The sequence below is a fragment of the Cherax quadricarinatus genome, chromosome 25 (genome assembly GCF_038502225.1).
Source record: "Cherax quadricarinatus isolate ZL_2023a chromosome 25, ASM3850222v1, whole genome shotgun sequence".
Lineage (NCBI taxonomy): Eukaryota > Metazoa > Arthropoda > Malacostraca > Decapoda > Parastacidae > Cherax > Cherax quadricarinatus.
Window position 1 is genome coordinate 14,253,843 of NC_091316.1, and position 23,048 is coordinate 14,276,890.

General features: G+C 38.9%; 1 protein-coding gene across 8 annotated transcripts in view; it reads left to right on the top strand.

The window, feature by feature from the left end:
- The window catches only part of LOC128690039 (ras-related protein Rab-9A), a 150,220-nt gene that overhangs the window by 104,421 nt on the left and 22,751 nt on the right, over positions 1-23,048 (top strand). The window lies entirely within an intron of this gene.

Genomic DNA, 23,048 nt, shown 5'->3' on the forward strand with positions numbered 1-23,048 from the left:
TATGCTTTCGCAAATTTTGCCGTGTCAGCAGTACATATTTACACATCGGTGATTTTGTCCAATTTTACGCCAGTTCCATTGTTCCGGTTGACCAAATTCTTAGCTATTTTGCTAGTATGTTTTCCATTCTGTTGATTGAGTACAAGAAACTGCCTATTCAGCTATTTAAACTACCCAGTAAAGTGATCAGAAATTGGTAATTTAGCCAATTTCACACAAAAGTAAAAATAGCCAATTTCATAACAGTGTCCAGAATAAATGATGCAGACATTCCTGGCACTAAAATAATATTTCCTCTTCATTAGTCATGTCCCCAGGCCTCTCCTATATTACGCTTGCTTTCCATTTTTAATTTTTATTCACACAAAAAATAGAATATTTACTGTTATGCAAACTATTGCATTACATGTATTGTAATAATTGTGTAAATAATGTCAGTTCATTTGTAAAATGCATATTAGAGTTGCCAGATGGATGCGTATTGGACAAGTGACGTCATAAAAGGCCCAAAAATTTGGAATTCACTACCAGTGTTTACCAAAGAAACACTGAATGTGAATTCAAGACTCTTCTAAAAAACCACCTGCTCACCCAAATCTAAATACACAGTACTTAATTTAGCTTTATCTACACAGTTAACAAATTGCTTTCTACTGCCTCAAAATATCATTGCTCACTGTAACTCCCCTAGCCTTAAGACCCCATAAATAAATACTCAAAGATCAGTAAATTATCATATCTCATCTAATGCAAATATTGAATGACTTATATTTCATAAATGTATAACCCAGTTGTATAATTAGAGAAACCTTACCAAACTGTTATTATAGCATTACCTAGTAGAATAATCCATTCTCTTGAATGCACTGTAACTCATCTAATGACCATATGAACTGTTACTGCACTACAGATCATTGATTTGATTTGATGAGATCTGATTAATAAATTGTACGACTACATATAGTAAATTGATCATTTTGTTATATTATTCATTGTAATGTTACAAAATTGTAAAACTATAATGCTTCAAAATTGAAATGTTCAAATTTCATTATTTAAAATACTCAATTGTACTAGATATTGTAAATTGTTTACTATAACTGTTCCAATAATCTTAAGTTAATTTTAAGCCTGCCCATAATGCTCTGTATACAAGGGGCTTTTAACATGTACACCCAACTACTATAATACCTTGTACAACTATGTATCATGTCTTAATAAACTAATTATTATTATTATTATTTGTGTACTCTGGAATGTCAGCAAACATCAAACACTTTCACTACTTTGATCTTAATTTCAAGCTACTTTCAGTTCTGAAACCAATCAAAATCATCTCTATTTCTGTAATACAGGTAATCCTCACTTAACCCTTTCAGTGTTGGTAAGTAAGTAAGTTTATTCAGGTATACACAAATACGGTTACATAGATTATCATACATAGCAGCATATGTGTAAAGTACCTAGGATAACCTAAAAAAGTCAGACAGAGTGACTTACTTCCATTGGGGTCCTTTTACCTTATTTTTTTTTTTTTTTTTTTTTCAACAAGTCGGCCGTCTCCCACCGAGGCAGGGTGACCCAAAAAAGAAAGAAAATCCCCAAAAAGAAAATACTTTCATCATCATTCAACACTTTCACCACACTCGCACATTATCACTGTTTTTGCAGAGGTGCTCAGAATACAACAGTCTAGAAGCATACACATATAAAGATACACAACATATCCCTCCAAACTGCCAATATCCCAAACCCCTCCTTTAAAGTGCAGGCATTGTACTTCCCATTTCCAGGACTCAAGTCCGACTATATGAAAATAACCGGTTTCCCTGAATCCCTTCACTAAATATTACCCTGCTCACACTCCAACAGATCGTCAGGTCCCAAGTACCATTCGTCTCCATTCACTCCTATCTAACACGCTCACGCACGCTTGCTGGAAGTCCAAGCCCCTTACCCACAAAACCTCCTTTACCCCCTCTCTCCAACCCTTTCGAGGACGACCCCTACCCCGCCTTCCTTCCCCTATAGATTTATATGCTTTCCATGTCATTCTACTTTGATCCATTCTCTCTAAATGACCAAACCACCTCAACAACCCCTCTTCTGCCCTCTGACTAATACTTTTATTAACTCCACACCTTCTCCTAATTTCCACACTCCGAATTTTCTGCATAATATTTACACCACACATTGCCCTTAAACAGGACATCTCCACTGCCTCCAACCGTCTCCTCGCTGCTGCATTTACCACCCAAGCTTCACACCCATATAAGAGTGTTGGTACTACTATACTTTCATACATTCCCTTCTTTGCCTCCATAGATAACGTTTTTTGACTCCACATATACCTCAACGCACCACTCACCTTTTTTCCCTCATCAATTCTATGATTAACCTCATCCTTCATAAATCCATCCGCCGACACGTCAACTCCCAAGTATCTGAAAACATTCACTTCTTCCATACTCCTCCTCCCCAATTTGATATCCAATTTTTCTTTATCTAAATCATTTGACACCCTCATCACCTTACTCTTTTCTATGTTCACTTTCAACTTTCTACCTTTACACACATTCCCAAACTCATCCACTAACCTTTGCAATTTTTCTTTAGAATCTCCCATAAGCACAGTATCATCAGCAAAAAGTAACTGTGTCAATTCCCATTTTGAATTTGATTCCCCATAATTTAATCCCACCCCTCTCCCAAACACCCTAGCATTTACTTCCTTAACAACCCCATCTATAAATATATTAAACAACCATGGTGACATTACACATCCCTGTCTAAGACCTACTTTTACCGGGAAATAGTCTCCCTCTCTTCTACACACCCTAACCTGAGCCTCACTATCTTCATAAAAACTCTTTACAGCATTTAATAACTTACCACCTATTCCATATACTTGCAACATCTGCCACATTGCTCCTCTATCCACTCTATCATATGCCTTTTCTAAATCCATAAATGCAATAAAAACTTCCCTACCTTTATCTAAATACTGTTCACATATATGCTTCAATGTAAACACTTGATCTACACATCCCCTACCCACTCTGAAACCTCCTTGCTCATCCGCAATCCTACATTCTGTCTTACCTCTAATTCTTTCAATTATAACCCTACCGTACACTTTTCCTGGTATACTCAGTAAGCTTATTCCTCTATAATTTTTACAGTCTCTTTTGTCCCCTTTCCCTTTATATAAAGGGACTATACATGCTCTCCGCCAATCCCTAGGTACCTTCCCCTCTTTCATACATTTATTAAACAAAAGTACCAACCACTCCAACACTATATCCCCCCCTGCTTTTAACATTTCTGTCATGATCCCATCAGTACCAGCTGCTTTAACCCCTTTCATTTTACGTAATGCCTCACGTACCTCCCCCACACTTACATTCTGCTCTTCTTCACTCCTAAAAGATGGTATACCTCCCTGACCAGTGCATGGAATTACTGCCTCTGTTTCTTCCTTAACATTTAAAAGTTCCTCAAAATATTCTCGCCATCTACCTAATACCTCCATCTCCCCATCTACTAACTCCCCTACTCTGTTTTTAACTGACAAATCCATATTTTCCCTTGGCTTTCTTAACTTGTTTAACTCACTCCAAAATTTTTTCTTATTTTCATTAAAATTTCTTGACAGTGCCTCTCCCACTCTATCATCTGCTCTCCTTTTGCACTCTCTCACCACTCTCTTTACCTTTCTTTTACTCTCCATATATTCTGCTCTTCTTATAACACTTCTGCTTTGTAAAAACCTCTCATAAGCTACCTTTTTCTCTTTTATCACACCCTTTACTTCATCATTCCACCAATCACTCCTCTTTCCTCCTGCACCCACCCTCCTATAACCACAAACTTCTTATTATTATTCTTATTATTATAATATAATATAAAGGTGATAATATCTTATTATTATTCTATAAAGGAGATAACATCTTATTATCATACTATTAAGACTACTACATGAGGGTCATTAAGACTATCTACAATACGAGGGTCATTACTAGGAATAAGGTAAAATTACACGTGTGTTAGCTAAAAAAATAAAAAATCATTCCCCTCCCTTTCTGTAGCTACATTCATCAGACACCTTTTGACTCTTCTTGAACTGGTTCATGTTATGACTGGCTTTGACATATGCAGGCAGTCTGTTCCATTCCTTTATTGCTGTATAATAAAAGTTGTTTGAAGCCTTACCACTGACTGTGGGTACTACAAAGTTGTGCTCTCTCTCCCTAGTACTATGATTGCTTTGGTTCCCAGCCTTGACAAAATTGGCAGCAAGATATTCTGGACACTGTGCTCAATTTTATAAACATTATTTAGCTTCAGTTGTTTTACTCTGTCTTCAGCATTTATCATATCAAACTGCTGTAATTCATCCTGGCCTACATGCCTGGGTATATGTTTATGATTAGAACGCACTGTGCCACACACATCTGTCATGTTCACTCGCAAGAAATCACCGAGTAAAGGGCTTGTGTACCAGTTTCTTTCTTTGAACACACCGGCCATATCCCACCGAGGTGGGGTGGCCCAAAAGGAAAAACGAAAGTTTCTCCTTTTACTTCTTCTTCTTCTTTCAACAAACCGGCCATATACCACCAAGGCAGGGTGGCCCAAAAAGAAAAACAAAAGTTTCTCTTTTTTAAATTTAGTAATTTATACAGGAGATGGGGTTACTAGCCCCTTGCTCCCGGCATTTTAGTCGCCTCTTACAACACGCATGGCTAACGGAGGAAGAATTCTGTTCCACTCCCCCATGGAGATAAGAGGAAATAAACAAGAACAAGAACTAGAAAGAAAATAGCAGAAAGCCCAGAGGGGTATGTATATACATGCTTGTACATGCATGTGTAGTGTGACCTAAGTGTGAGTATAAGTAGCAAGACAGCAAGACATACCTGAAATCTTGTATGTTTATGAAACAGAAAAAAGACACCAGCAATCCTACCATTATGTAAAACAATTGCAGGTTTCTGTTTTACACTCACTTGGCAGGACGGTAGTACCTCCCTAGGCGGTTGCTGTCTACCAACCTACTACCTATTGTGTACCTTTTTTTTTTTTTTTTTTAACAAATCGGCCGTTTCCCACCGAGGCAGGGTGGCCCAAAAAGAAAAACAAAAGTTTCTCTTTCTAAATTCAGTAATTTATACTGGATAAGGGGTTACTAGACCCTTACTCCCGGCATTTTAGTAGCCTCTTACAACACACATGGCTTACGGAGGAAGAATTCCGTTCCACTTCCCCATGGAGATAAGAGGAAATAAACAAGAACAAGAACTAGAAAGAAAATAGAAGAAAACCTAGAGGGGTGTTTATATATATCCCCTAAGTGTAAGTAGAAGTAGCAAGACATACCTGTAATCTTGCATATTTATGAGACAGACAAAAGACACCAGCAATCCTACCATCATGTAAAACAATTACAGGCTTTTGGTTTACACTCACTTGGCAGGACGGTAGTACCTCCTTGGGTGGTTGCTGTCTACCAACCTACTACCTATTGTGTATCAGTTATCAGTATATAATGTATACCCCTTACTAAGATAAGGTGCCATCATGTTTCTCACTACGTCACCTGAGATACCCAGTAACATACTGGTATCTTTCAATGTTTTACTTCCTGTGTATACAATTATATCCAATACCAGGCCACTGGCACAGTCACAGAGTACAAACAGTTTTATACCAAAGTGTTTCCTCTTGCTCGGTATATACTGCTTGAACGACAGTCTACCTTTGAACAAAATCAAAGATTCGTCAGTTACAAGATTCTTGAATGGATAAAAGTACATATTTAACTTTTGTTTCAGATACATAAAAACATTTCTAATCTTGTATAACCCGTCACTTCTGTCATGCCTGGTTTTGTCAGAAGTGCAATATACGAAACAGTAAGATAAACCTGTTCACTGGTATGATTTCACTGAAGGCTGGGGTACAAATTAGCCGATCTGTGGACCAGTATGATTTTATATTATGCTTATAGACTTGAGGCATATGCATTATTATTGCAAAAAGCAAATACATTTCAGCCACAGTTGTCTCTTTCCACCAGTGTAGTCTTGACTGTGGTGATATGATCGTATTTGCTATTGTGTTCTCAAAATACTTGTTACTTTCCCTGACAATAATTTCCATCAAGGGCTGGTCAAAGAATAGTTCAAAGAATTCCAGTTCATTTGCTGTGTTTCCAAGGGAACAAGCTGGTAGTATTGGGAGCAAAATTGGAATTTTGCTACCAATCCCAGATGCGGTTTGCTGGTGGATACTAGGCATCATAAGCTGGTTGTGGTTGCAGTTGTAATTGTGGTGTGGTGGTGGATGATGCTCCACTTTGTCCTAGATCTGACGAGTCAGCGGCGTGGGTCCCAGCCTGGACTGGTGAGTCATGCATGGCTGTGGCACTACCACCACCACTATCACCACCAATACCAATACCTACTGATGCCTGTGGGCTATCCATGCCAAGTGTAGCCACATCATCCTCACTTTCACTGTCTATTCCTGGTGTAGGGCTATGGGATGTACTCTGAGATATACTCCACCCTCCTAGGCACTGCATAGGGAACACTACCCTAGCACATGTGGCGGTGTATATACTGACACTTCACTGGTGAATATGATTCATCACTATCACTACTCAAATGATCATCAAGAGCAATAAAATCAAAGTCCACATCACTATCATCATCATTACCCAAGTCTGAGGCCTGGCCACGTGAAAATATTAGTTTTCTCTTGCAACGAGGTACAACTGAACGTGACTGAGACGTACCCACACCAGAGGTAGAAGGTTGAGGATCGTCAGGATTTTCTGCACTATTTTCGATATCCTGGTCATTGCTTTCGGTCACTAACTGATCAAAGCCATAGAATTCCTCTTCTTTTCCACTTCCATCAGAGTCAGAACTATCAGTTAGGAAGAGGAGAGTCCCAATTCGCCTCAGAGTGAGAGCTGCCTTGCCATGAGGCATGGTGAACAAAGCTTACTGATGCGGCATTCCCACGATGCTATGCGGGTGCCTAGAATTTTTGTTTACACCGCACACACACACACCACGCAGACCCATTCTCTTAGTTGTAGGCCTACCAGCCTTATGCTAAATTTGAGGCTGCTAGAATTTTGGTGTAGTTCTACGGTTTGGACCCACAACTCAAAGCCATAGAACTACAGCGCTGACCCTAAAAGGGTTAAATTGTGGGTAATGGTGTTTGTGGATGATTGTGAAGAGAGTGGATATGCATGGTGTGACTCTACTTTGCTGAGGTGAGTGGTTGTTGGTTGTCGGCAGAAGTAGATGGTAAAGGTTCTGGTACTAAAGTCGATGGTTGTATTGGAGTGTGCATAAATTCTGTAATGTATCTCTGGGCTCTTTTACCCTGCAGTATATTATACAGCTGACAGTAGGGCATCATCAGCTGGTCTAGACCCCGTTTCAAAGCACTGCATCTAGATTTGTCAGAGTCCTCTTTAGTGATGAAGTTTGTAACTTTACCAATACAGTGGACCCCTGGATTAAATCGTCATCGGAATAAGTAATATTCAGAATAAGTAATGTTTTTACACCAAATTATGGCTCGGTGAACGTCACTGAACTCAGTATAAGTCATTTGTGTCAGGGCCTGAGCAGCCCTCACACTCCATGTACAACAAGTGTGCCATTGTTTACCAGCCAGTGAGGACGATCTCATGTGTTCATACGATACATTTTGTATTATTCCATTCTTTTTAGTGCCTGTAACCACTAAATAAGCCACCATGGACCCAAAAAAAAGCTTCTAGTGTCAGGAGGAAGAGAGAGGGGAGAAAGTGCCTTTTTCAGTGATTCTGCAATATGTATGATACTAAAGCAGTAGGAGTCTATAAAGGCTATAGCACAAGCCAGCGATAAAGTGTAGCATTAACAGTGTAGCAAGTAAGTTAAGCGATTAATTGATAAAAAAAGACAGCACAAAACTGACTCCTCCACTGTTGTTGGAGGTATATAGGGCTACTGACTAACACCGCCGCCTCTGCTGCTGCCTTCACCACCACTATGTAAGGCTTATCTTTCAGTGGCCCTTATATACCCAACAACAAACAACACACCACCACTTGTGACATTCTTAATGCCATATTTTATTCATTCTAGAGTATATATCATGTAAGACACATATGCAACAGTATATATCATGTTCAGTATATATCATGTTTCTATGTTATTAATATTGTTTATTATGTCCACCTGTCAATGTGTTTGTGACAATTTGAGTACAATTTCAGTACCTAATACTAGTGTCAGAACAAAGATTGGTTATGAAATGACAAGAACTACTATAAATTGTAATTATCAGAAAATAAAAATTATATAAAATAATATGAAAATAGAAAAAAAGGTATATCGGCAACACTTCTGCAAGCGGCAGGACTCCATGTTGCCATCACATGAGCATTCAGTGTCAACTTCTCTGCCTCAAATCTCTGTAAGTACTGACCCTAATTTTTTTTATTCTAAAACACTTAAAAAAATGTGCTCTTTTTTTTCTATATAAATATTTAAATATTCGGGGCGCTGCGCGAGTGAACGTATATATATGTTTGGACTGTTTAAGGGTTACCAGTAGTTTTGAAAATGGTGTTTAAGTCTGGAGTTTTAGAGTTTTCAGGCAGGGAGTTCCAGATTTTAGGCCCTTTTATGTACATCAGATTTTTGTAGAGATATAGCCAGACACAAGGAATGTCATAGAGATTTTTGTGTCTGATATGTTTATAGAGGGGCCACAGACATATCAGATCACTTTCTAGTTGTAGCTACACTGAGAGTAAAAGGTAGATGGGATACAAGGAGAATAGAAGCATCAGGGAAGAGAGAGGTGAAGGTTTATAAACTAAAAGAGGAGGCAGTTAGGGTAAGATATAAACAGCTATTGGAGGATAGATGGGCTAATGAGAGCATAGGCAATGGGGTTGAAGAGGTATGGGGTAGGTTTAAAAATGTAGTGTTAGAGTGTTCAGCAGAAGTTTGTGGTTACAGGAAAGTGGGTGCGGGAGGGAAGAGGAGCGATTGGTGGAATGATGATGTAAAGAGAGTAGTAAGGGAGAAAAAGTTAGCATATGAGTTTTTACAAAGTAGAAGTGATGCAAGGAGGGAAGAGTATATGGAGAAAAAGAGAGAGGTTAAGAGAGTGGTGAAGCAATGTAAAAAGAGAGCAAATGAAAGAGTGGGTGAGATGTTATCAACAAATTTTGTTGAAAATAAGAAAAAGTTTTGGAGTGAGATTAACAAGTTAAGGAAACCTAGAGAACAAATGGATTTGTCAGTTAAAAATAGGAGAGGAGAGTTATTAAATGGAGAGTTAGAGGTATTGGGAAGATGGAGGGAATATTTTGAGGAATTGTTAAATGTTGATGAAGATAGAGAAGCTGTGATTTTGTGTATAGGGCAAGGAGGAATAACATCTTGTAGGAGTGAGGAAGAGTCAGTTGTGAGTGTGGGGGAAGTTCGTGAGGCAGTAGGTAAAATGAAAGGGGGTAAAGCAGCTGGGATTGATGGGATAAAGATAGAAATGTTAAAAGCAGGTGGGGATATAGTTTTGGAGTGGTTGGTGCTATTATTTAATAAATGTATGGAAGAGGGTAAGGTACCTGGGGATTGGCAGAGAGCATGCATAGTTCCTTTGTATAAAGGCAAAAGGGACAAAAGAGAGTGCAAAAATTATAGGGAGATAAGTCTGTTGAGTATACCTGGTAAAGTGTATGGTAGAGTTATTATTGAGAGAATTAAGACGGAGAATAGGATAGCAGATGAACAAGGAGGCTTCAGGAGAGGTAGGGGGTGTGTGGACCAGGTGTTTACAGTGAAACATATAAGTGAACAGTATTTAGATAAGGCTAAAGAGGTTTTTGTGGCATTTATGGATTTGGAAAAGGCATATGACAGGGTGGATAGGAGGGCAATGTGGCAGATGTTGCAGGTGTATGGTATAGGAGGTAGGTTACTGAAAGCAGCGAAGAGTTTTTACAAGGATAGTGAGGCTCAAGTTAGAGTATGTAGGAAAGAGGGAGATTATTTCCCAGTAAAAGTAGGCCTTAGAGAAGGATGTGTGATGTCACCATGGTTGTTTAATATATTTATAGATGGGGTTGTAAGAGAAGTAAATGTGAGGGTCTTGGAAAGAGGCGTGGAGTTAAAAGATAAAGAATCACATAAAGTGGGAGTTGTCACAGTTGCTTTTAGCTGATGACACTGTGCTCTTGGGAGATTCTGAAGAGAAGTTCCAGAGGTTGGTGGATGAATTTGGTAGGGCATGTAAAAGAAGAAAATTAAAAGTGAATACAGGAAAGAGTAAGGTTATGAGGATAACAAAAAGATTAGGTGATGAAAGATTGGATATCAGATTGGAGGGAGAGAGTATGGAGGAGGTGAATGTATTCAGATATTTGGGAGTGGACGTGTCAGCGGATGGATCTATGAAAGATGAGGTGAATCATAGAATTGATGAGGGGAAAAGTGTGAGCGGTGCACTTAGGAGTCTGTGGAGACAAAGAACTTTGCCCTTGGAGGCAAAGAGGGGAATGTATGAGAGTATAGTTTTACCAACGCTCTTATATGGGTGTGAAGCATGGGTGATGAATGTTGCAGCGAGGAGAAGGCTGGAGGCAGTGGAGATGTCATGTCTGAGGGCAATGTGTGGTGTGAATATAATGCAGAGAATTCGTAGTTTAGAAGTTAGGAGGAGGTGCAGGATTGCCAAAACTGTTGTCCAGAGGGCTGAGGAAAGGTTGTTGAGATGGTTCGGACATGTAGAGAGAATGGAGCAAAACAGAATGACTTCAAGAGTGTATCAGTCTGTAGCGGAAGGAAGGCAGGGTAGGGGTCAGCCTAGGAAAGGTTGGAGGGAGGGGGTAAAGGAGGTTTTGTGTGCGAGGGGCTTGGACTTCCAGCAGGCATGCGTGAGTGTGTTTGATAGGAGTGAATGGAGACAAATGGTTTTTAATACTTGACGTGCTGTTGGAGTGTGAGCAAAGTAACATTTACGAAGGGATTAAGGGAAACCGGCAGGCCGGACTTGAATCCTGGAGATGGGAAGTACAGTGCCTGCACTCTGAAGGAAGGGTTGTGGGAAATATTTTAATTTTCCAAAATTATAGTGCCTAATAGGTGTTTAATGTGTTGATATGGGTCAAAAAATGTATTTGAAAGAATGTATTTGAAAGTGGAATAGAACCAACAGGGAAGCTCTGCGCCTGCGCTGATGGGCAGGGCGGAGGTCGAGATGGGGCATCAGGAGCGGGAGTGTTTTGAATGGAGTTAAGAGGCTGGGAAAGCATGGGACCAGGAAATTGGCATTCATGGCGGCCTAAGGATTAATATAGGCCTCACTTCATAATAGGAAGTGTCGTAACTGTTCCTGGTGAAGAGTGAGGGAACGTGATTTATGGGACCGCTGTAATAAGTGGTAAAATTAGTGAATAATGGTAGGACCGGTGGTGACTGGTGTGACGCCATGGAGTGTCCAGGGGAAAATACCCGTGATTTAATCATCACTCATCGATCTCAGATCTTAATAGCACTACCTCTAATGTGCATAATAATTATGAGATATTAAATCGTCCTTTGAATTGTAATGTAATCGGTGATAATAACACTAAGTTAAGAGAATGTCGAAAGGAAATAAGTCGCCTTTCTCCGAGTGAACACGTGTAGACCTCGTGGTTCCTGTCCTGAGGATAGTGAAGTTTTTTATGGCGTCACGACTTCTAAATTGGGGCAAACCAACGGATACCTCGTCCTGGTGGAATAAGAACCGTGTCGGTGTAGCCGGACATCGAAATGAGATGGTGAATGGAGGAAATAAGGAGCATCAATCACCCACAGTTAAGTAACCCTTCTAGTTATAGCAGACTGATACTGGCCAGTTAGGTATGTTGTAATTGGATAGGTTGCGGGTGATCCAGCTACATCAAGTGACCACCAGAGAATATCTGGTAAGTGGTGGTATTATATACAAGTGTTTTTTCCTTGATAGATATATCCATGTGTAACCTACCCCCCACCCCCTTCATTCAGTTAAACTAATATAATCTATACAGTCCACAATTAATTAGTAGCGCCGTACTTGCGGGTGCTATCCAATTCATACTGGTCTCGGATAGATATGGGTAAGATTGTGAGGTCGAAGGAGCCACCTGCAGTGACCAGGGGTGGCTAAGTTTTCTCACATGTCTACACGGGGTGACTACGGTAAACAATATGGTTGTTGCCTCCCATTGAGATTACTTGTATGAATGTAATGTTGAAGTACATGCAGGTAACCCCCCTATAAAATTTCCATAGGGGTGTTAATGTTGCAGTTTAAAAACTGTAGTGTAAAACACCCTTTTGGCAAGACAGTGATGGAGTGAATGATGGTGAAAGTTTTTCTTTTTCGGGCCACCCTGCCTTGGTGGGAATTGGCCAGTGTGTTAATAAAAACAAAAACTGTGTCTCTGGGTCCTGTTGCAACTATCAAGAAAGTGCTTTAGTTCAGGGTTAATATTAGAATTTATGGTTCTGTAAATGTAGGTTGCATAGTAGTAGGTGTGAATGTTCTGTACAGTGAGTAAGTTTAGGTCTTTGAGGAGTGGAGAAGGGTGTTGTCTAGCATTGGATTGGGTGATAATTCTTACTGCGGCATTTTGTTGGGTTATTATTGGCTTTAGGTGGGTTGTTGCTGTTGATCCCCATGCACAAATAGCATAGGTGAGTTAGGGATAGATGAGTGAATAGTACAGTGTGAGTAGGGCTGATTGTGGTACATAGTAACGTATCTTGGAGAGGATCCTTACTGTTTTGGATACTTTTTTTGTCATATGTTGGATATGGATGTTGAATCTCAGGTTGCTATCAAGGTGCAGGCCCAGGAATTTGCCCTCATTATGTTTAGCAATAAGAGTGTTGTCAATCATAATGTTCAGCTGGGCATCTCTTGCTCTGTTCTCAAACATAATATAGAAGGTTTTTGTCAATATTAAGTGTAAGTTTATTATTAAGAGAATAGATTTAAGGTCTTGTAATACATTAGGAAGATCATTGATGAGGTTGTGTCCTTAATAGAGACGTATTGATACCTGTTAGTAAGGTAGGATTTGAAATATGTCAGTGCGTGGCCTCTTACACCATAATGATCAAGTTTGTGGATGGTGTGGTCTACTGTATCAAAAGCTTTCCTTAGGTCGATAAAGAGTGCTAATGGATATTCATCTTTTTCCAGTGCTGTGTAGAGCAGGTCTAGCATTTTTACAATTGCGTCGTTTGTGCTTTTGCTTTTCCTGAAGCCAAATTGGCATGGGTTGAGGATGCTTTGTACTATTATAAAGGAATATAATCTCTTGTGCATGAGTTTCTCGAAGATTTTGGATAGCAATGGTAAGTTTGATATTGGCCTGTAGTTGTTGACATCTGTGGGGTCACCACCTTTGTGTACAGGAGGGCCCCGCTTTACGGCGTTTTGCTTTATGGCGTTCCGCTAATACGGACATTTCAAATTATGACCAAAACTCGCTATACGGCTCCCCCCACCTGTCTTTCTAATACGGTCACAGCGGCCCACCGAGTTTGTTTACATTCTCCCTGAGCACATCTCCTTATTATGTCTGGAAACTTTCCAAAATTTCAAGTGTTTTAAAGTTATTGTATATTTTATATGTATTGTACTTGATAATTAAACTTGTGTACACCTGTACCTAAATAAACTTACACACTGTGCTGGCATGTAGATACACATTAAAATCACTAAGAGTCTCTCTACTCTTGATGCAATAATAATAATAATAATAATAATAATAGTAATAATAATCTCTTGGGCGCATTAATGTCGCATATTACGTTAATATAGACATTTCCCTTAATCTATCTATGATATTTTTTTCAAAATTATATAAGAAACACATTATGTAACACACAAACATGATACATGCACCCACAGTATAAAAATTTATACAAATATATATGAGATGTTTACCAAACGGTTTGTAGAAGTGTCGGAAGAATTACGTTTTCTCTAGCCCGTCACCTGTTACTAGGGATAACTGTAGAAAAATATTCCTTTCGTATGCCTTCACTTTATAGCTATAATTCTGTACTAACTTGTACACAGTGTAAGAGTATTTGTTTCGTGATTTAATTATTATAATAATAATAAAAATATTATAAGGTAAAAGTTTCACAAACTCTTACAAATGTACATGAATGAACTAAAACTGGACACGTATTAATACCGTCTATTTCGCCTGACCGAGTGATCGTCCACAACCTGTTCAGTTTGTTTGTTTGTTTACGCTGTCTGAGCTCGGTGTATCATTAAATGTTGTATATTACGTTAATATACACATTTTCATTAATCCATCCGTGATATTTTTTTTCAAAATTATATAATAAACACGATACATAACATAAATACATAACAACATATGTGTAGAGAACCTAGGATAACCCAAAAAAGTCAGAGTGACTTACTTCCATTGCCTTCACTCAGAGCATCATTTCTTCTCAAAATGATGTTACATGAGAATGGGAGTGTTCTTCTTTATTTATTCTACCGTATCAATGTAGAGACAACCTGTACACAATGTAACTTGTACACAAACCAGATGTGTACACTGTTTACAAAACTTACCTTCGCCTGGTTTGTTTACATAACTCTGCGCCTGTCCTCTCTCATGCACTCATTCTTTCTCTCTGGTATGGTAGCCTGGCTGACTACCATACATACCACACTTGAATTTTTACAATAAATACTACTCATCTCACCCTATATTTTAAGGTAAGTAATGAGTGAACTGTATATACATTTTATCGCTCTGGGATGCTTAAATATCATAGAATAGTATGTGTGGGTGGGTTGGCCTGGTATGGTAGCCTGGCTGACTACCATACATACCACACTTGATATTTTACAATAAATACTACTCATCTCACCCTATATTTTAAGGTAAGTAATGAGTGAACTGTATATACATTTTATCGCTCTGGGATGCTTAAATATCATAGAATAGTATGTGTGGGTGGGGTGGCCTGGTATGGTAGCCTGGCTGACTACCATACATACCACACTTGATTTCTTACAATAAATACTACTTGTCTCACCCTAGATTAAGACTATAAATATTTTAAGGTAAGTAATGAGTGCACTATGTGTGTATTGTACTTTTTTATTGTTTTTTGATGCCTGGTTCTATTGCTAACATAATATATGTTAGTATAAACTTGTTATCTAGTGTTTGTATGCATTTGTAAGTGGAAAAAAAGGGTGTTCCACTTTACGGCGGTTTCTGCTTTACGGCGGTAGCCTGGAACCTAACCCGCCATATAAGTGGGGCCCTCCTGTATTGGTGTAACTTCTGCTATCTTGAGTAGTGTCGGGAAAGTGCTAGTTTCTAGCGATTTGTTAAAGGGTATTGAAACAGCAGGTGAAAGGACATGAGCCGCTCATTTGTACAATAATGGTGGAACGTGAGCCAGATTTCCTGATTTATTTTTAAGTGACTTAATAAGCGTGGTGACTTCAGTGAGCTCGGTTGGCGCAAGATAGAGGGAGGTTGGGAAATTCCCATCTAAGTAATCACTTGCTCAGGCATTGGCAACTGGGATTTTACTGGCAAGATTTGATCCTGTGGTTGAGAAAAAGTCATTTATCTTGTTAACGGTATCAATAGGCTGTAGTTGTGCTTCATTCAGTTTATTAGGACATTATCCCTAGTTTTTTTTTCAGTTTGTGGGTGCCCAGAATCTGAGAGAGTGTCTTCCAGGTCTTGTTTCAGTTAATCTATTGGAAAAATACAATTGCTTAGCCTTTCTTATTAGTTTGGTGAGAACTGATGCATAGTGTTTAATAATATCTTTGTGTACAGTAGGGGCCCCACTTATGCGGCAGGTTAGGTTCCAGGCTACCGCCGTAACGCGGAAATCACTGTAAAGTAGAACACTTTTTTTTTTTTTTGACTTATAAATGCATATAAATACTAGATAACAAGTTTACACTAACATATATGTATTAAGTTAGCAATAGAACTAGGCATTAAAAAACAATTAAAAATAAAATACACATATAGTACACTAATTACTTACCCTATAATATTTGTAGTCTTAATACAGGGTGAGATGAGTAGTATTTATTATAAGAAATCAAGTATGGTATGTATGGTAACCAGTCAGGCTATTATACCAGGCCATCCCACCCACACGTAATATTCTATGACATTTAACCCTTTCAGAGTCCATGCCATAAATCTATGGCTTTACATTGAGGGTCCAAACCGTAGATCTACGTCAAAGTTCTAGCGCCATCAAATTTAGTGCGAGAAGGCTGGTAGGCCTACATCTGAGAGAATGGGCCTGGGTGGTCAGTGTGTGCACTATAGAAAAAATCTGGACGCCCACATGGCATTGTGGGAACACCACCAAAGTAGCTTTGTTCATCATGACTAGCGGCAAGGAAGCTCTCACTCCCCACTCACTCTCCAGGCGAATTCTGACTCTCCACTTCACAACTTACAGTTCTAAGACTGATGGAAGTGGATCTGAAGAGGAATTCTATGGTTTTGAACCATATGGTACCATTGTATCATATGGTACAATGGTGCCATGTCATACAATGGTATCATATGGTACAATGTACCATATGGTACATTGTACCATATGGTACATTATACCATATGGTACATTGTACCATATGGTACAGGGACCCTAATGGAAATAAGTCTGTCTGACTTTTCTGGGTTATCCTAGGTTCTCCAAACATATGCTGCTAAGTATGATAATCTATTTAACTTTATTTGTATATACCTAAATAAACTTACTTACGATGCCACATGTGCTTGAGTAAGTTTATTCAGGTGTACACAAATACAGTTACATAGATTATCATACATAGCAGCATATGTATACAATCCTAGGATAACCAAAAAAAGTCAGTGACTTATTTCTATAGGGATCCCTGTATCTGTACCATATGGTGTCCTGTACTGTATGGTACCCTATGCAGGGTACCATATGGTACCCTGCACCATATGGGTACCTGCACCATATAGTATCCTGTACTGTATGGTACCCTATACCATATAGTACATTGTACTATATGGTACCCTGTAACATATGATACCATGTACCGTAACCGTATGGTCAGCTGGAAGTGTTGGTGCCACGAGGCACCAGCCAAGACTGAGTGAGTGACGACGCAAGCTAACTAGTGACTCTGCAGTTTCCAAGACAAAGCGCTTTGTCATCCACCTCAAGGAACATGTCGAGTGACTGTACATTTGTAAATATATAATAGAACATTACTAATATACAACATTTTTGCATATTTTTGTTGTAAACAATTATTGTAAACGAAATGATGAAAATATTAGTGTGTTTATTGTGTTGAATACAACAGTACCATATAGTAACATATGGTACAATGTACCATATGGTACAGTGAACCATATGGTATCATTGTACTACATATATGGTACAATGTACCATATGGTACCATTGCACCATATGGTACCACTGTGCCAAATGGTGCCATTGTACCATATTCTACCATATGGTACCATTGTATCATATGGTACCATTTACCATATTGTAACATATGGTACCATTGCACCCTATGGCACCATTGTACCATATGGTACTATATGGTACCGTTGTATTCAACACAATAACCACACTAATATTTTCATCACTTTGTTTATAATAAACTTGTAAACAAGTTTTGTAAGCAATATAATGATAAACAAATTAGTGCAGTTATTGTGTTGAATACAGTGAGTGTACACTTATACAATATACATTATATTGGTCTCACAGGCCACAAATGTTACTAGAAAAAGAAAAAAATTAGAAAAGAAAAAGTATAAAAAACATAAAATAAAAAAATGCAATTTTGCGGATGTCGCTGATGTTGCCGCCACCCGGTCATTTTGGGTCAAGTTCCCGCCGCTGTATCTCAGTAAGTACTGATCAGAATTTTTGTTTTGTTTTATTACCTTCACAAAAATATTATCTTTAATTCTGTAAGGAATTTTTTTTTTTTTTTTTTTTTTTTTTTTTTTTTTTTTTTTCAAAATTTCTTGGACACTGGGGCACCTCTTCAGATTTTGGCCTTGGACTCTGAAAGGGTTAATCAATCAATCAATCAAGTTTATTCTCTATAAGGATTACAATGTGGGGTTTACAGATTTTGGTTATTGTGTGGTTTACATGTAATAAAATACTAATTACAGAGGGGGCCACTAGGACACCTAGCATGGCTAGGCATTTCAGGCAAACTTAGATTAATTCTTAACCCTAAATTATTACAAATTATGGAGTAAGTTGACTACTAGTTTGTGAGTTTAGCAATGTGAATGCTTTTGTTTTGGCACAATACATAGTTTCTATATTAGAGTATTACAGGCAAACTTATGACTAGTTAGGAATCATTATTTTAAGATTAACCCTTTGACTGTTTTGGCCATATATATACGTCTTACGAGGTACCGTGTTTGACGTATATATACTCATAAATTCTAGCGGCTTCAAATCAAGCAGGAGAAAGCTGGTAGGCCCACATGTGAGAGAATGGGTCTGTGTGGTCAGTGTGCACCATAAAAAAATCCTGGAGCATGCAGTGCATAATGAGAAAAAAACTCTGACCGTTTTTTTTTTTTAATTAAAATGTCGACTTTGTGGTCTATTTTCAGATTATGGTTGTATACTCGTTTTCTTGGTGTCATTTGATAGAATGGAAAGCATATTATAGAAATAGAGGTGATTTTGGTTGGTTTTACTATAAAAAGAACCTGGAGATGGAGCTCAAAGTAGGGGAAATGTTTGATTTTTTGCCGATGTTCAAAAGTAAACAAATGATGTCATTGTCCAATAAATGTCCAACTAGCCATTCTAATATGCAGTCATGAATGGGTTTATGTTATTTGTACAATTATTACAATATTGCAGTAGTCTGCATAACAGTAAATCTTCTATTTTTTGTTTGAATAAAAATTCAAAATAGAAAGCAAGAGTAATATCAGAGGGGCCTGGAGACGTGACTGATGAACAAAGAAAATGCTATTTTAGAGCCAGGAATGTCTGCATTGTTCATTCTGGACCTTATTTTGAAATTGTCATATTTTTTAATTTTTGTGATATTGGCCAAATTGTAAATTTCTGACCACCTTGCTGGGTAGTTGAAATCGGTAAATGGGCAGTTTCGTGTACTCAATCGATAGAAAACACAGAGTTCTAAAGAAATAGCTATGAGTTTGGTCGACTGGAACAAAGGAATTAGCCAAAAATAGGGCTCAAAATGGGCAAAATCGCAGATTGTAAATATCGCCGAGGTCACTAACTTCACGAGAGCGTAATTCCATCGGTTTTCCATCATTTTTTTTCTTGCCATTACAATCAGGAAGATTCTCTATCATTTCATAAGAAAAAATAATTTTTTTTTTTTTTTTTTTTTAAATTTTGTGACACCAGGAGACACCTCAGGATTGGGGGTTGCGACAGTCAAGGGGTTAAGATTCGTATTTCTGTGCTTATAGTAGTCAAATGGGTGAGTGAGTGTAAGTGTGAACACCAGGTAAGATGCTTAGTCTTGACGTTGAGTCCCTCTTCACCAATGTCCCTCTTGATAATGTCCTTGATTTCCTTAGAGAGAAGGCCCATGAAGGGTTTCTTCATCTCCCTATACCTACTGATGTCTTTCTTGATCTTATCCGCCTCTGTGTGGACTCTTAACTCCTTTTCCTTCCAAGGGAAATATTATTCTCAAACCTTCGGTGTCGCTATGAGCTCTCCTTTTTCTCCTGTCCTTGCTAATCTTTACATGGAATACTTCGAGACTGTTCTTCTTCCTACCCTCGATGTGCAACCTTCACTCTGGCTCCGCTATGTGGATGACATCTTTGCTCTGTGGCCTCATGACTCCAGTCTCTTCCAACCTTTTCTTGAAGCTCTTAATAATCTTGCCCCTTCCATTAAGTTTAAAGCTGAATGGGAATCTAATTCCTTGCTTCCTTTCCTTGATGTCCATGTCCACCGCTCAGATAAAGGTTTTTCCTTTTCCATTTACCAAAAACCTATGCACAGTGGCATGTACATTCGCTACTTTTCCTATCATGCTTCCCCTGTCAAGAAAAGTGTTCTTATCTCCCTCTTTCTCCGTGCCCTCCGCATCTGTGATCCTCAGTTCCTTCCAGCAGAAATTTCCACTCTTCATAATTCGTTTTCCCGTCTTGGCTACCCTTCCCATTTCATAGACTCTGCCCTCTCACTTGCTAAACGCAATTTCTTCTCTCCCAAATTCTCTACTCCTGGGAACTCTTCTATCCTCTGCCTTCCCTACATTTCCGGTCTTTCTAATCTCAACAATTCTCTCCGTCCCTTAGACATCAAGCTTACCTTCTTCCTGGGAACTCTTCTATCCTCTGCCTTCCCTACATTTCCGGTCTTTCTAATCTCAACAATTCTCTCCGTCCCTTAGACATCAAGCTTACCTTCCGCCAGACTAACACTCTTCGCCCTAATCTTGTTCATACCTCTCCTCCCTCTTCAGATGTTCCTGGTGTCTACTCTATTTCTTGCTCCTCCTGTCCTCTTCAATACTTCGGAGAAACTGGTCGATCTCTTTCTGACAGACTTAGGGAGCACAAAAATAGTGTTAGGCTTGCCGACACTAACAATGCTCTTTTCTGTCACGTCAGAGATCATAGCCATCCTATTGACTGGTCTTCTGCTAAAACTGTCTTCCCTACTTCCAACTCGAACAGTCGCCGTCTAGTTGAATCCTCTCTAATACACAACTTTCCTTGTATGAACCTTAGCCCTGGCTTCATCTCTGTAGATGCCTTCCTCTCCCACTACATTGTAAAATGCTCCAAACTTCAGAACACCTGTGACTTAACCTGACTCCTCTTTTTTTTTCTTTTTCTTTTTCTTCTTCTCCCTCTTCCCCTTTCCTCTTTCCTTTTCTCCTCTGGGTTGTCTTTCTCTCTTCTGTCTCGTGTTTCTGTTCCTTCTTCATTTATTTCACCACTTCCCCTTTCACGCACCTCTGTGCGCTTGCTCTCCCTCAGTAGGCACCTAGCTCTCTTGCAGTGCTCCCCTTCCTTTGTATTTGACTGGCTCGTCCTCCTTATTTCCCACTTCTACCACTACTACTGCCTCTTCTACTACTACTACTACTACTACAACTACTGATGAAATTAAGACACATGTGCGGCGTCTGGTTGTCTTTGTTGTGGACGTTTCGCCATCCAGTGGCTGGCTGGATGGCGAAACGTCTACGATAGGGATGCCCGGGTGTTGCGCATGTCTTAATTTCATCTTGTCGGTATTATATACCATTCTTCTTCTACTACTACTACTACTACTACTACTACTACTTATATAGCCGTCCTGCTCCACTTCTGGTTAGTGTGACTTGGTCAATGGTCCAAGTCGGACCGAAACATCGTCGTAAGCTTCTCTCTTTTATGTGCGGGTTATTTGTGTATCGTTCCAGTCACGGTATTGTGCCTTTTTTTGTTATTTACCAGGTGGTTTTTATGTAGTTAGTTGACGGGGTATATCAGGGAGATAAGATGTTTTCTAATGGTAATTTTGAAGGTGATGAATGTGTCTGCAGTTCTAGAGTTTTCAGGTATGGTGTTCCAGATCCCAGAGCGATAAAATGCATATACAGTTCATTCATTACTTACCTTAAAATATTTGAAGTCTTAATGTAGGGTCAGAGGTGAGTAAACGAGATAAAACGAATAAATGAGAGAGAGAGAAAGAGAGAGAATGAGTACGTGAGAGAGGACACTCGCGGAGTTATGTAAACAAACCAGGCAGATGTGAGTTTTGTAAACAAACCAGGTGGACACGTCTGGTTTGTGTACAAGTTGTCTCTATGTTGACACAGTAGAATAAATAAAGAGGAACACTCCCATTCTCATGTAACACCATTTTTAGAAGAAATGACGTTCTGAGTGAAGGCATATAAAATAATTTTCTACAGCTACACCCAGTAACACATTTTCTCTTATGTTGGACTAGAGAAAACATTATTCTTGGCATCACTTGTACAAGTTGTCTGGCTACCACATCTCATATTTATTTTTATTTATTCTACTGTGGGGTGTATTTATCATCCTTATATGTTATGTATCATGTTTATTATATAATTTTGAAAAAATATCATAGATGGATTAATGAAAATGTGTATATTAACGTAATAGTATATGACATTTAATGAGAGTGATGATTATTATTATGATTATTATTATTATTATCATTACGTACTAATATGGCCTCACGACTCAAGAAATCGTAATGACACGATTGCAAACAAACCATTCCCCCGGCCGGGATTGAACCCGCGGTCATAGAGTCTCAAAACTCCAGCCCGTCGCATTAGCCACTAGACCAGCTAGCCACAATAAGATTCATCCAACTAGGTATATTTCTACACCATAGGAAGGTTAGCACAGGCACCACTGTGACCACAAATGCAAGTTTTTACAGACGAATCTCCAGCTAGCGTGGCCGTGACGAACTCTAGCTCAAGTTCCTTCACTGCCGTCAACATGACTCAAGAAATCGTAATGACACGATTGCCGGGGGTATGGTTTGTTTGCAATCGTGTCATTACGATTTCTTGAGTCATGTTGACGGCAGTGAAGGGACTTGAGCTAGAGTTCGTCACAGCCACGCTAGCTGGAGATTCGTCTGTAAAAACTTGCATTTGTGGTCACAGTGGTGCCTGTGCTAACCTTCCTATGGTGTAGAAATATACCTGGTTGGATGAATCTTATTGTGGCTAGCTGGTCTAGTGGCTAACGCGACGGGCTGGAATTTTGAGACTCTATGACCGCGGGTTCAATCCCGGCCGGGGGTATGGTTTAATATGGCCTCACTCGTGCAAGTCGTCTGGCTACCACAGCTCATATTTATGTTTATTTATTCTACTGTGAGGTGTATTTATCATCCTTATATGGTATGTATTGTGTTTATTATATAATTTTGAAAAAAAATATCATAGATGGATTAAAG